The sequence below is a fragment of the Pungitius pungitius genome, chromosome 6 (assembly GCF_949316345.1).
Source record: "Pungitius pungitius chromosome 6, fPunPun2.1, whole genome shotgun sequence".
NCBI lineage: Eukaryota > Metazoa > Chordata > Actinopteri > Perciformes > Gasterosteidae > Pungitius > Pungitius pungitius.
Genome location: NC_084905.1, coordinates 17,801,090 through 17,815,811, shown reverse-complemented (window position 1 = coordinate 17,815,811; position 14,722 = coordinate 17,801,090). Strand labels below are relative to the sequence as shown.

The following is a 14,722-nucleotide window of genomic DNA, read 5'->3' as shown; positions in this document are numbered from 1 at the left end:
TACCGCAGGGAATTTGGTCAGAGCAAGAAACCGGCGCCGCGACGCAAACAGCTTTTTAAGCACTGTAGCAAATTCAGTTTAGAGCTGAAATCCAGCCTCAGCCTGCAAACGCGCTCGAAGATGCACTAGAATGTTCATGTTTAAAAGGCACGACGCTCATCCTCTCAGCATAGCCCCCCTGCAATGTACCGAATGAGCCGATAGAGCTCATGAAAACTCACTTCATATACTCAACCACACGGGATCAGCGAGGTGAAAGCAAAGCAAAAGCGAGCAGAAGTAGAAGTGAGGTCCCTGCAGCAAATGCTGCGAGGCAAAAAGGATTTTCTTTTTTGTGAGTCCAAAAAAACCCCCGACTACCTACCGATTCTCATGTGAAATCCATGACGCTAAATCAGTCAACAGCAGCAACAACAAAGGCTGAGCAAAAATAACAACTTCTGTTCACTCATTTCGGTACGGTTAACGGATATACCATGAATAAAAAAATCAATACTTTTGATCGAAGGGGAAACGAGTCGCAGGCAGCTGGCGGGGTGGGACGTGGCGATATGTCGAGGCGTGCCGGGCCTGTGGTGAAGGAGACAGCGCTGAAGGGTTTAATCGGCCGACAGGTGCTACATCCACACACACACACACACACACATTATGTTGCTGCAGGTGCTGAGATAAACAAAAGCAGAGGCAGGAAGACAGAATGAAATGCAGGAGAGAAAAGGAGCAAATGAGAGGAGCAGAAGTGGAGGGCGGTGTGTCTGAGTGCGGGCTAACTGCTACGTGTCTGTACGTCACTGCCAGTCTTAGGTTGTGTGTCTGCACCATTGAAACCTGAATCCCCTGTGTGGGTGTTTACCAGTGCGTGTGGGTGCGTGGTAGGTTCTTGAATAACAGCGGGGAGATTGGCCCGAGACTGACGTATCAAAGGCTGGATGCAAAGCATTGCTGAGATTAAATAAAATTACCTGGATGATGGTTCAGGGTGAAAATATCTAAATACACTGGTGCAGGTGACGCCTCGGACCAGCTTGTCTGCACGCTGCACAACAACAGACTGCTGCCGCTGCTCGAGTGTGGCACAGTGTGACTTTTGCGGGGGAGAGAAAGGGTGCACAGAGAGCGAGTGGGACACAGGGCGAGGGAAGGAGGGAGAGGGAAACAAACTGTACTGCACAGAGGAAAGACACTCTGTTATCTCCATAGCATCGGTGTGTGTGTGTGTGTGTGTGAGAGCACTGGTGGACTCTGTGCCTATAGCTGAATGTGTGTGGGCGGGCCTCCAGCCTGTGCTGCCTTATAATTACAGCGCTGCTCCTTCCTCCTCTCTGACAAAATCTCACAAACATGCATAAAAACACACACACACACACAGAGCAAACAGCGCACAACGCACCTGCCATGAGGCAGATTGGATTTACACTGCATCAATAATTCACCCCTCACATATATCCCCAAACACACACACACACTTGGTTGTCTGTGAGAAAGAGGAGGCAGTCGTCACAGACACACGACGGCACCGAGGTGATCAGTGAGTAACTGTGGTTGGAAGCTAACCCTGATCCTGCATCAGCGCAGCACAGATTACAACAGAGATGAAGCCAATTGTGTGCTGGGTACACACAGACCGGGATGGGGGGGGGACTTCTGCCGTCCTGTCCTTGGAACGGCTTGAATAAGAACAACGTTCCTGGGCTTCTTGTTTACCCGGATCCGTCATTAAAGCTCCCCGTGAGACAGGCCCCTCTCGTCTCCTACGCGGCCTCCTGCATTAGGCAGCATGACAGCTGGATGCAAACAGGCTCCTGCATCAGGCAGCATGTCAGCTGGATGCAAACAGGCTCCTGCATCAGGTAGCATGTCAGCTGGATGCAAACGGGCTCCTGCATCAGGCAGCATGTCAGCTGGATGCAAACGGGCTCCTGCATCAGGCAGCATGTCAGCTGGATGCAAACAGGCTCCTGCATCAGGCAGCATGTCAGCTGGATGCAAACGGGCTCCTGCATCAGGCAGCATGTCAGCTGGATGCAAACAGGCTCCTGCATCAGGTAGCATGTCAGCTGGATGCAAACAGGCTCCTCTTGTCGCTGTTTGGATCCCTTGATGATATGTGTGTTCAAAAGTCACCTGGAATCGAGTGAGCATCTAATGGATTCTAATGCTCCTTTAAATGTGGTATTTACAGTGGAAATGCTCGTGTATTGATCAAACAGACCATTAGCACTTTGAAACCATCTTTATTGGAAACGCTTAATGCGCATTCCTTTAAAATGTTTTGAGAGAATGGATCACGTGCACTACGGGCACTCACCGAGGATGCACTAGATCCCATTAGGCTGAAGACTATATGAATATGAGGAGAAATGCAGACATAAACCAGAATGGCCGACCTTGAAGGGCACAATCTAAATACTATTACACTTATGAAGCAGTGCGCTGCTGTTTAGAGTGGTTTTGTTAAAAGGGAAAGTTTGAACATTTTCTTAAGTCTAGTAATTTATTCGCTCGGATGTCAAGCACGGGAGGGGGCGGGAATTTGAGGGGGGGGGGGAAGTAACAATTGGGCTTTTCTTGAGCTAAATCTGCATAATTATTGAGGTTAATTCAACGCAGAGCTTGTGCACCATTGTCTTTGACTGAGGCTGCCGCTGCTTAAATGAATAAATTAGCAACAAAACCAAGCTGACAGACAAGCTGTGCCTGAATGCACCATGTCGGAGAAACTCGCTGCGAAGATAAGCAGAAGCCGGCGAGAAAAGGCCTTCACTTGATTTGCCGAAGACAACAACGGCCTTGTCATTTGCGAGCGAGAGTGATGCGATTTCCGCGGTGCCTGTGCTCGGTTATTCCCAAAAACCACGAAAAAAATGTCCTGCAGCTTCCCCTCGATGAGCGTTAAGTCTCTGTTCCCTCCGCTTCCGCCATTAATTAGCACAACTAACGTTGCTGCAGTTGTGACACGGCACCCTGTAATCTTCGGGGAGTTGATAGAAAAATGGGACAGATGCTCGGCGCTGACGGCAGCGTAGAAAACCACGAAATAACAAAAGTGATGGAGTGTTTATGCTGTAATGTTAGAGTATAGATCAAACTGTTTTGAATCAAATGTTGCCTGAAAGGCAGCTGAATGTATGGGCATCGTGCTTGAAAGTGGGTATGTATGACTTATCTATCCGCGCCATATGTCTTTGGTGAACTAATTGGGCAGAAAAATTGCCATTGATTTACAAGAAGCTCTGGAATTTGCTGTGCAGCATGTCGAAAGAGGTGAGATGTGCTGCAACAGGGCTCGACTCGAATCGCCTTTTTACTACTCGGGAAAATGAAAATACTGCATGAAGAGCAAAGGCCCTGAGAGGCCTGGAGACCTTGGAGGGCTCTCGTCCGCGAGAGTTATGACGCGTTTCCACCGAGCGGTACGGTGCGGGTCGTGTCGGAACCCTTTTATTCGTGTCTCCACTGCCAAAAGTTGAGAAAGGTACCAAAAATCCAAACCGTACCGTACCACTTTTTGGGTACCCTTCCGTTGGGGTACCTGGCACAGTTGTTTGGTACTAAAGGGTGGAGCTAGACTCACTGCAGAACGTTGATTGGTTGAAAGAGTGTCGTCATTTGCGTTGTTTTTCCTTGCAGCATGTAGCCTTTGCTCAAACAAAGATTGTCGTCTCCTTGTGACAAACAGCCACATATCGAGAAGCAGGAACAGGATCGGCTGTATGTCCTCCATTGTTGTTTGCGGTTAGCTTTTCAGTTTTCGCGCGATCGAATGACGTCAATCTACTTTCCGTCCAATACCACACCTATCAAGTGACGTTACCACTACTTTCTGGAATACACCGCGCCTATCAAGTAAGGGTACTGTTGGCGGTGGAAACGCTCGCCAAATCATGGTTAACAGACCTGACCCGTACCGACCCGACCCGTACCGTACCGCTCGGTGGAAACGCACCATTAGTGACTAAGAGCCTTGCTGACGGACTACCGGTAAGTCAACAGCGGTGCTGGTCCAACGCTGTTTGAGTTGTCTTTATATAAATAGCGGGGAGGGAGGCGTAGGGATGGGGGGGGCGGCCTGAGTCATGTGAGAAGGGCCTGAGGCCAGACAACTCTGAACAAGGGGGGGCCTCTTCAAACCGACAGACAACAAACAGCGAGACAAGAGAAGACAGGTACGAGTCGCACAAAGGACGCTAATCACTCGCCTGCAGGGCTTTTCTGTTCCGCCGGTTTAAGCCTCTGTTGTCAAGCTGCTCTCACTTCACTTCTCACTTCTTCACTTGTTGACTTTCACTGAAAGAGAAAGTCTTAAAAGATCAGCGTCCTCATCCGGAAGACACCTGCCGCCGCTGTGTCAAGGTAGCTGTGACGCGGTCGGGGATGAGAAATATATTATTAGAACATTTAACAGAGTAGTCTGTATTTTTGTTCTTTGGTTGTTTTAAGGTGGACAAACCATGGGACTCTTTCTTGCCATGTGGCTCAAACTGCTGACGAGCTCATTTGATGTCACAGTCATCTCTGTATTCTAGAAGGTCTGAAAAAGGCCGCGGCAGAACAGCCGGGATCAGCACTTTATACTGCGTTTCCTCTCTCTCTCTATGCAGCGATCACAATGCCAGCCGAAGCCCGCCTGCCCCTTTTCCTTCCACTGTGTAGTCATTATAGAGTGGCAAGTCAAAAAGCCCCACACAGTGGTAGGCATCCTGGTCCCGGTGTGCCTTTCACATGCTAAACAGTTTCAGATGGGCCCGGGCATTGTGCTGCTTTTAATACAGCTTCTGCTTTATGGCATGGAAAAAATGCATTGTCACCGAGCGGCAGTGAAAGAGCCATTGAAGGGCACCGGGGGGGGGGGGGGGCCGTGACCGTGATGCGGGCCGGTGGGTGGTGGTCAAACACCTGCACACACCCGCTACTGGACGCCGAAAGGTTTGGGAAAGGCGGAGGCCACATGCCGCATGACTTCAGTGAGGCTCTGCTCTCGAGCCGCTTTAGTGGGTCAGAACGCCGCAGTGAGCGCTGGAGCTCGGCCAGGTGGGAATAAGACACGATGCAGGCTTGAGAGAGACGGGAGGTGCCCCTCGTTCCTTAACCATCCATTAAACATTTACGGCTGCACATCTGAGGGCCGGCGCTGTGTGGAGACACGCCGGCCTCTCAGAAGTGTTCATTTATACCGCGGATCCTCTCACTGTTAGAAAATCAGACAACGCTGTGGTCTGCTCTGTGTGCAGGTTTTTTTTTGTTTTTTCTTTCTGAGGAAACAAAGTGAAAGAAGCAGAGGAGAAACTGCATTGTGCCGTGAAAGAAAACATCCAAGTGGGCCCACGGGGGGCGTTAAGATGATATCTTATCTTCTGTAACCCGTCTTCTCTCAAGCGTAGGTCCCAAGACTTTTGTTCATAAGGAACACAATCTAGACAGTAGACACAATCAAATAATGGTATTAATGTAAAGTGGCATCGTTTATCCGTTTTTAACTAACTGAAAAAACAAAATCTTTCTCAGGGGACCCTTTAAACTCAATTGATTTTCCAGAAAATATAGCAGTATATTTGCTATTTTATATTTCTCCAAAATAAATGACAAATCAACATCCTGTCAATTCTATCACAATATATACATATATGTATTTGGCAGAATTATATATATATAATGAGCACATGCCTCAGAGTCTGCTAATTTTAGCATTACAAAACACAGATACGTTGAGGTTGCTCCAGTTTGAATTCACAGAGGCCCAGCGGTGAATGAAGGAGGTTCGGCATGCAATTGTCCAATGTTATGTAAAAGAGACACTTTCGTCCCATTTTGTGATGTCCGACGTGAAGAGAAAAAAAAAAAAAACTGTGTGTCAATCAAACCGGAGTGCTACGAGGAGCTGTCCCGGGTGGGTCACCTTCTCCATTGTACTCCTGGTCCACACAATGTGATAAAAAGGGATGCTTTCACGAGACGTTATGGAACCTCCGGCGTTGCGGTGCATTAGATCACTAAGTAAGTTCAAATCAAACCTCCTCTTTTTCTTCTTTCAAACCTGCTATTGGGAGAGAATTCATTCTAAAAGGGGCTGTCAATGACGCCGGCCTGCCACTGCCGTCAAAGCTCCGCTCCCACTCCAAACTCGTACCCAAAGTCCCATTTCCGTTCAACCACAGCTTAGATAAACACAGCGGCTTAAACAGATTCAGCAACTTTTGTTTTGAGGACAAAGAAGCACATCCAGCTCTCACTCTGGCTGCATTCGGATGATAAACCCGGGAGGAAAAAAGAAATCCACACACAAACAATCAAATCTCATGAGAAGGCAAAAAGAAAGCAACTTTCTTTCTACTTTTGTGGATTCGTTGTCTGAGTTATGTCGTTGATGCAGGGGACAAAAGGAAAACCACAGCCCTTTTCACACGGTTACAGGTTAGCGGTACCTCCGGGGACTTGACAAAGTGGGAGAATGGACACGGGGGGGGGGGGGGGGGGGGGGGGGGAGAGAGGACATGTACTCGGGCCTCCAGCAAGGTGCTTTGTTTCCCCCCGGATCAAAAGAAAAGAGCCATATTTCAGACCCGGCTGTGTCCTGGTGAGAGGGCGAACACATCCTGGTCCCTGGCTCGTCCCCCCCCTCCCCCCCCCGTCTCTCTCACCCCACCCTGACCCCGTCCTCAACTCCACCTCTCTCCATCCCCGCCTCACTGAGGCAAACACCTGATCAACAGCAGCCTCCCGCCGTGAGCCCTTGTTCTCACGTTCACGCTCTTTTTCAAGGACTGATTTTTTTAAAAAAAAGCAAAGCACAGTAAACGTGGACTTTCACTCCATGGACACTAACACAAAAGAGTGAGTGAAACATCCTGAAGTGGGGACAAAGGGAAAGGTACTTTGCGGGATTTTATTTTGTCTTTGAAGACTTGAAGGGTACGGGTACGATGAGAGGGGGGAGTGGGGGGAGGGGCGTGTTTTTCCTCCTCTCTAATCTGTCTGTCGCTTCCTTGCTTACAGACACACTTCTTATTTCACTTCAAAGCAATCGGGGATTGTGAGCTTTACGGATGAAACTCACATGAAATCAGTTTTTGCTAAAATTATCTCCCCCCCCCCAAAAAAAAACGATCTGCCGGGGGCACGAACATTGACACAGACTTCCGTGGTTATGTTTTCATGGTGAAGACAGCCACCCCTGCAGGGTTTTGCAAGGATTTCATCATAATCAACCCCCCCCTCTAGTCAGGCCTAGCTTCAGATTATGGGAGTCTAGTTATCACTCTCTCCCAGGGTTGAGTTTCGGGTGCGGGGCCAGCGTAATCCTGGGGAGTTTGACTTGGGACGCTTAAGGCTTAATTTGATTTTTTTTTTCTTTTCGTTTCAGTGCCGATGACTGTGGAGAATCCAATCAGTCCCACCTCCGCTCTGTTCCCCAATTCTGCTTGTGATTAGGCACCAAATCAGGGGAAAACGCCTACGTTTAAAAGCAATGTTTGAAACTGGTTGTCTGTGAATTCATCAAATAGGATCAAGGATTTAATGAAGACGAGCAGTTTGCCCAAGGCTGTGCCCCGGATAAGTGAGAGGAAACATGGATGATCCCAGAATTATAATAACACAACATAATGGACCAAGATGTATGGATATAACTTTACATCTGAAATGAAGTAAATGTCTGTTTAACGAACCTGGGGAAAGGGAAGAAAGAAGTATGACAATGAATGTGTAGGGTAATAAAAACCAAACTGGACACGCCGAGGCCTTGATTCAAATTCAGACATCAACGCTATCTGCTCTCAGGGCAATGACTGCTCCTTTATTTAAATCACATTGCTAAAAAACTGGGATTATAATTGAGGCTTTAAGAATTCGATAAGCGCCGCGCACATCAGGATCCCAGCGGCTGGCTCTCCTGAATTCGAACCATTATCATTTAATCAAGGGCAACAGAGATATTTTTTTTTACTGAGATTGCTGCTTTGTCAATTATCTAAAAGCCTCAGATGTGTACTTAAATGTGGCGCAGATAGCTGACCAAATGCATGAAAGCAAAGAGCAAGCGTACAGCTGCTCAGTGCAGCACACTAACCCTTTCATCTACTATTCCGCACCAATCACATTTCATGAGCGCAGGGCATCTGAAGAGCGCCCCTTGACTCCGAGCTGAGGCTTCTGCATACCACCAAATGTCAACTGCAATCAAGATACTGACTTCAGAGGGGAGAGCTACATGAATTCCACCTCAGTGACGCGTCGCCAATGACCAGCGAGTTGAAAGTGTCCTATTTTCCTCCCTCACGGGACCCGCGGAGGCGTGCTCTCTGTCACGCAGTCGCCCCATTTGAGCAACACCGTCCACCGTCGCTCCGCTCATTCAGAGATGTGGTCATTGTGACTTGAGCCCCCCCCCCCCCCCCCCTCACCCCGAGAGGCCCGAAAGCAGCCAACCTTAAAGACCCGAGCATTAGGTCTGCTTCAGGCCAGAGTCTTTTCAACCTGTGCCAGAACAATACCAACTGAGACCAACATAAGGGACGCCATTCATGGCCGAGATCCGCATGTACAATGGTGTGATTGTGTCATGAAGTATACAAAAAGTAGAAGACATGGAAAAGATGATTCCTGCTTCTGAAATATTTTTAGTGGGCTTTGAGAGGCTTTGAGCCCTTGGCACCATGGGACTTGGGAGCATGAGCCACTGACAAAGACTCATTGATATTTCCACGTAGACACAGAGACAAACAGAGCCAGGAAGAAGCTCTCAGCCACACCAGACGTTTGATTGGGTTATCGGGTCGACCCTCGCAGGAGATCCTGATAAATGAAGTTGCCACTTGTTCATCCTCCCCTCCTCACAGCCGGGGCCCGGCTAGCCCACAGCAAGGAATCGTCCGAGTGACAATTACATTCTTCCAGCTCCTCAGGAAGGCCAGAGCCGAGCGACCAGCAAAGGTCTGACCGCGAGGAGATTATACTGATTGCTATTCCATCGCACCGCGATTGATCTTCAATCGCTCTGGCAGAGTGCCCGAGCACAGTCACCTCCATCGTGGATGTCCTTGGGTCTCAGTTAATAGATCAAAATTACAGACAATTTCACTCAAAAAAAAAAAAAGTTCTCTTAATCTGCCTGGTGCTCTGTGTTGTGTGATAACAGCAAAGTAAGATTCAACATGGCACACATACAGTATACAGTTTTTTTTTTACTGTACGTCTGTTTGATTCATTCAGATCTCGGTGTGACCAACAAGAGAGGAGGAGGATGCTGTCTGGTGCTCTTTTTTCATCCGATGGCAACTACAGGCCCTGCAGCCTGTGATCTCTGGGCTGATCAGCTGATGGGAGTAAAAGGAGGGGGAAAAGGATCTGATTTGTTTATGAACATTTTATGATTCTAATGGTTTTCTGACCTCAATCTTCCCTAATCATTTTGAAGCCTGGACAAAGATTATCTGGGTGTAGATTATGGACACTGCTGGTCTACAGCGCACGCGGCAACAGGGAGAAAAAAAAAAGTACCGCACCAGCATTGTATTTTGTGCTTTTGATATCTCAAACTACAAGCACATTTATCTTCTGCTAAAAGGTGGATTCCCAGATCTACAATTGGATTTGTTTACCATTCCGTTCCTTTGTTCCCCCCCCCCCCCCTCGGGAACATTTTTCTTCCCAGGATTCCTGTGGCTGTGTTTGGGGGGTTTAAGAGATGAAAAAGGGAGAGAAAAGCCCATTGGTCTCAGCGCCACAGAAACAGTATCTGGAGCCAAGCTGTCATCCCACTTGGATTAAGGGCCCTTCAGTGGAGGCTGCTAACATGGTGTCTTACCCTCGGCCGTGGTGTGGGAGGGGAGGGGAGGGGAGAGGGGGGTGGGGGGGGCGGTGTTGGAGCAAAGGGGCATTGGAAAGCTCTGGCCTAAATAAGACCTCGAGGTCATCGAGCCCCCCCCTGGACCATGGAGAAGCCACTTTGTGTTTCTATGTCTAACTTTATTCATGAGCTGACAGCTGATTGTCCCCCCATCCTCCTGGTGGATCCCGTCACTGCCGCATCGTATGCTGAGGCAACGGAGGTGTTCCACGCCTTCCCTCTGCTCGTCTCTGCAGACGCCAACCTTTTTAAAAGGTGGGTAACGCGAAAAAAAACAAAAAACTGAGGTTTTTGCGGTGGAATTCTTGGCTGGGCCCCCCCCCCCTCCGCACTTTAAACACACCCACATCACAAGAGCCGTGGCGATGTATTTGCCCGAGCCATTAGTGGGCCGTCGTCGCTTGTGCCAACAGAGAGCGGGATGTGCGGCACCGCGTTGCCTTTTGAGCTGTATGCAAAGAGGAGGAAGATGGACGGGGGGATTAGAAAGCCTTGGAGTGCACACTCTTCCTGAATTCTCTTTCATTTTGGCCGGTGGAGCAAATGCCCACCTCCTGTTGCTTTCAGGACGGGGGAAAGGGAAGCAGTGGTCCTTGTTGCGCCCGATGCCACGGAGCCCAAAAGAAACAACAACCTGCCGCCCATCCAGAGTTGGCCACAGCTTCAACCGGCCCGGAGCAGGACTGCCTCTCTCGGGGCGTGAAGACGGAGAGTCTCCAACACCAGAGTGTCCATTGTGGCTCTCCTCAGGCATAGCCCTCTATCACACACCCCCCCCCCCCCTCCCCCTTATACTGCAAGAAAGAGGCGAGGACCAGCCGTCCCGCCAGAAGAGGCAGAGGAAACAGACCCCCTTTTGTTCCCCCCAGCCCCTTCTCAGCATCGACCGAGGTACATGATCCCCCCCCTCCCTTCCCTTCCTCCCTCCTCCCTCCTCCCTCCTGCAACCCTGTAAGCTTCAAAAACACTCCCACTCCTCCTTTCACCCGTTGCACTTGTCCTACTGGGTGGCAAGACTGCGCATCGTCTTGCGGGCCTTCGGCGCACACGTCCAGCCCCGGAAACCCAGGGTTGACCGGCAGTAAGGTCACATGCGGCTCGTTAGTCGGGGCGCTCTGCGAGGGGGTACAAAGGGAGCATAAAACCCACAACATTACGTCCCATTACTCCAACCTCACTCTTCAGAAAAGAGGGGTGGGGTGGGGGGGACTGTATTGCTGTCCCTTCCTGGCAGTTGGTTAGGACAGAAAAGAGCATCGCTGAATGCTTTGTCCTCACCAAGCGGTGTAATAACCTGACACGGGCCATAATAGCGTTCCCCGGGCAACCTTGAGGGATCGGGGCTTGATGACTGCCATGGTGAGAAGCTCTCTCTCTCTTCCACCCTCACAGGGGGGGGGGGGGGGGGGGGGGCTGTTCAGGGACATCGGCGCTGACTGCTGGCCGTCTGCCCACACTACCTGCAGCCCAAAAAAAGTCTTATCGCCCAGTTCAGATGTTCACATTTGAGTAGCTAGAACCAGAGAATTTTTGGGGGCATTTTGGGCCTTAAATCTCTCATCTATTAATCCTTCAAGTCTTACATCTGCCGAGTGTTGCTAAGTATATTCCAATGACGGTAGCTAGAAAGACAAGTTGGCAACACCAACAGTCCAAAGCCACCGTCATTTAAAACCTAAAGATACAATGAATGTAAAAACCAAACCAGCTAAAAGCTCCTGAAGATTCCAGTCACGAGCAATGAGTGCATGGGAAGATTAGGGGGAGAATAGAGGCAGTTAGGGCATCCCAACATTGTATTAAAAGGCAAATTAAATCAATAGACAGCTTATTATGACAGTGACAGTGCCATAGTCGGGCCGCAATTTCCACAAATGTAACTAAATTGGCAAATGTATAAATTGTCAAAGCTATTTTGCTGCAGGAGAAACTGAAAAGAGCAAAGTGCCTCTGCATTTTTTAAATCTAATTACATAAAAAAAAACGTCTCGCTATCTGCGTTGCATAAATCATCTGATATCCAAATGCCCTAGTCATCTGTCACCTTCCACTCCTGATAATATAATAGAGGTCTAGAACGTAAACATCAACAGTTGCAGCTGTGTGGAATGGATTCGCAGGAAGGTGTCAATCCCCATTAGACGCTGCTGCCTAACTGAGTGTGAAACTCTAATTGCACCCAACAGCCTGCAGTAATACAGGCCCCAAACACCAAGATGGAGAAACAAAGTGTGTGTGTGTGTGTGTGTGTGTGTGTCTGTAATGAACATATATATCCTTCTGTGCATGTACTCATCTGCCCGTGCATACATTTGTCCAAATTACTACCAAAGGAAGTGTCCAAGTATCCGTGAAGCGGCAAGGGGAGGGGGGGGGGGGGCACTCTTTCCGAGGTCCCATAACGAGGGCGCTAATCAGTCCCAAAATGAGAAAGAACACGCTCGTGACAATGAGGCCCAGACGACGTCATCGGCGCTGTGACCCGCACCACTGGGAGGAAGCGCCCATAAACCGCGGTGACACTGACGCGTGGGCCTCCACCCCCCCCCCCAGAGATGTGTGTGCTGTGCTTTTTTAAATATCTGTTAACCAGCGAGCGACTTGCTTTAACTTTCCTCTGCTCTCTGACGGCAAATTTCGGTTGAAATTCCCATCTTTGAAACACGGCTTTTGTACAACACAAAAGGAAGTGTGTCCTGGTCTGAATCTCTCATGAAAATCTCTCATCATGAAATGATGTCACCCCCGTCTCTCATCTGTGAGACACTTTGTCCCGTCCTGCGGTCCGTCCTGCGCAGAATGGGCCCGCGTGTTTCCCGCGGCCCACGGAGGGAAATCGGTGGCATTTTCCCCCTCCGACGCCCAAGCTTTTCCCACAGCCCCCGCGCGGCGAAAGCTGCCCGCCGAGACTGACCGCAGCAGCAACAACAACAACGCAGGCCCAACCCGTGTCACGGTGACGCGAATGCCCCCCCCTCCGCCCAGCGGCCATTGCTGAAAAGTATGGACACTTTCATCGTCCCCGATACCTCCACACCGGTTTGGTTGAGCTCCAGCAGCCGGAGAGACGAGGCTCTCTGGGATCCAGCAACAGCCTGACTTGGGGGGCACGGAAGAGGGCCCGGGAAAAAAAAAAACACACACACACTCACACAAACACACCCGTTTAGGGATATGCATATGTAAAGTGGCACGTCGCACATTTTGGCGTCCCCGTTTGAGAATTGATGCAAACGAGACATAAGGCAGGTGACAGGGGGGGGGGGATATTGTTGTCTTCTTAGACAGATTAACAATAGTCTGCTCGGAGTGAATAAACATTACTGGAAAGTGTGTCAGAGCTTTCAGAGGGAAAAGTAAGAACAACGGCTTCGCACAATGAAGTTCATTAGCATTTTATTAATATGGCTAACCGGGTAGGCAGCGAAAGTGTGCAGCTGAGGCATGTGTGTGGGGCTGTGTGAGTGTGTGTGTGTGGGGGGGGGGGGGGTGTGGGTGTCTGGGGATGAGCCGAGGAAGGGCTGTTGTTGCATGATGGGCGAGTTCCCCCTTGACTGAAGCTCTGACCGAGGGGAGACACAGGGAGGGAGGGCGAGGAGGAGGGGGATAGGGGGATGGGGGGGGACGCAGGGGATTTGGGTGGGAATGTGAGTTTCTTTTTTTTTTTTTTTTCATTCACTAAAGCAAATGCTCTGCTCGCATGATAATAAAGTGACATGGGTTGTAATTGGTGAACCTCTGGGGGCTGATATCTGAAATACTGAATCTGATGAAGGGAAATTAGACCAAACAAATGGACTGGTCAGTCAAAACCAGACAGTGTTGTGATATGAATATGAAGGGAATTAAACATGGGGAAAGGAGGGGGGTGGGGGGGACAAATCAGCTTAGGAAATGAGGGATTTTGTGTAAGAGGACAGCTATTTCATCAACACGCGAGACAACAACAACAACAACTGTCAAATACAGCAGATCCACCCCCCCCCCCCCCCCCCCCAATCCATGTCTCTATGTCGATGTATTTCTCAGCACCGTGAAGCAAATGACAGATGAAACCAAAGGTTCAGATCGGAGACCCGGGGACGGCGACTTCTCACAGCATCTCGTGTCGAGTCATTGACTTGACAGCCGCGCTCACCTGCACCTGCTCTCACTAACGGCCACGAGCCAACACGCAAACGCGTCTTTTAACATGCATATACATATATGAGTAAATATATTTATACATATGTATATGTATAAATATATCCTTTAAATATTCCGCTCTAAACCCTCCCGTGACAGCGCCTTGCAGCATCCAGCTCACCCTGCTCCTGTCTCTCTCTCTCTCTCTCTTTCTGTCCACAAACTCCTGAGAGTGAACTGTAGGCTCCCCGACACGTGTTTATTATGAACGGTAAGAATGTAGCTCACCTTTATCGGAGCGACGCACGGCGCGCGTCTCTGTGTCCTCCGTCCCGGTGCGTCGGTGTGTTCACGCGCAGTCCCGTTCAGCGCCGTGCCTCTTGCGTCTGTGTTTTTTTTTTTTTGCGCCTGTCTCTCCTCTGCCTCAGTCACTGGTCCTCCTCTCCTCTCCCACCGGCTTACCGACACACTCACACACACACACACACAGACGCGCCCGCGCGCGCAACCAAAAACACACGAACCCGGGCGGGGGCGCGCAGCAGCACACCCGCGGCGCGGGCACGCCGCAGCACACCCGCGGCGCGGGCACGCCGCAGCGCCGCGGCCGGTGTGTGGTGGCCTCGAAGCACTGAAGCCTTTGGAGCAAATTGTTATCCGAATGCATGTGTGCCAGTGCTTTAGCCCCCGAAACCACAGATGGACAACAGCTGGACGAGTTTTGGGATGAAACAAGCCCAAGTTGTCTCTTAG

The 14,722-nt window shown here is 49.9% G+C and overlaps 1 protein-coding gene across 6 annotated transcripts in view; it reads right to left on the bottom strand.

Moving 5' to 3' along the window:
* Positions 1-14,476, bottom strand: part of LOC119195606 (neuronal cell adhesion molecule-like) — a 57,250-nt gene extending 42,774 nt beyond the window's left edge. For 3 of the 6 annotated variants that reach the window (XM_037450655.2, XM_037450659.2, XM_037450663.2), the window contains exon 1: positions 14,258-14,476. The gene's annotated coding sequence lies outside the window, so the exon portion shown is untranslated. The remainder of the gene's footprint in view (positions 1-14,257) is intronic. The other 3 variants (XM_037450667.2, XM_037450664.2, XM_037450669.2) reach the window with 1 other exon arrangement.
* Positions 14,477-14,722: the final 246 nt, after the last annotated feature.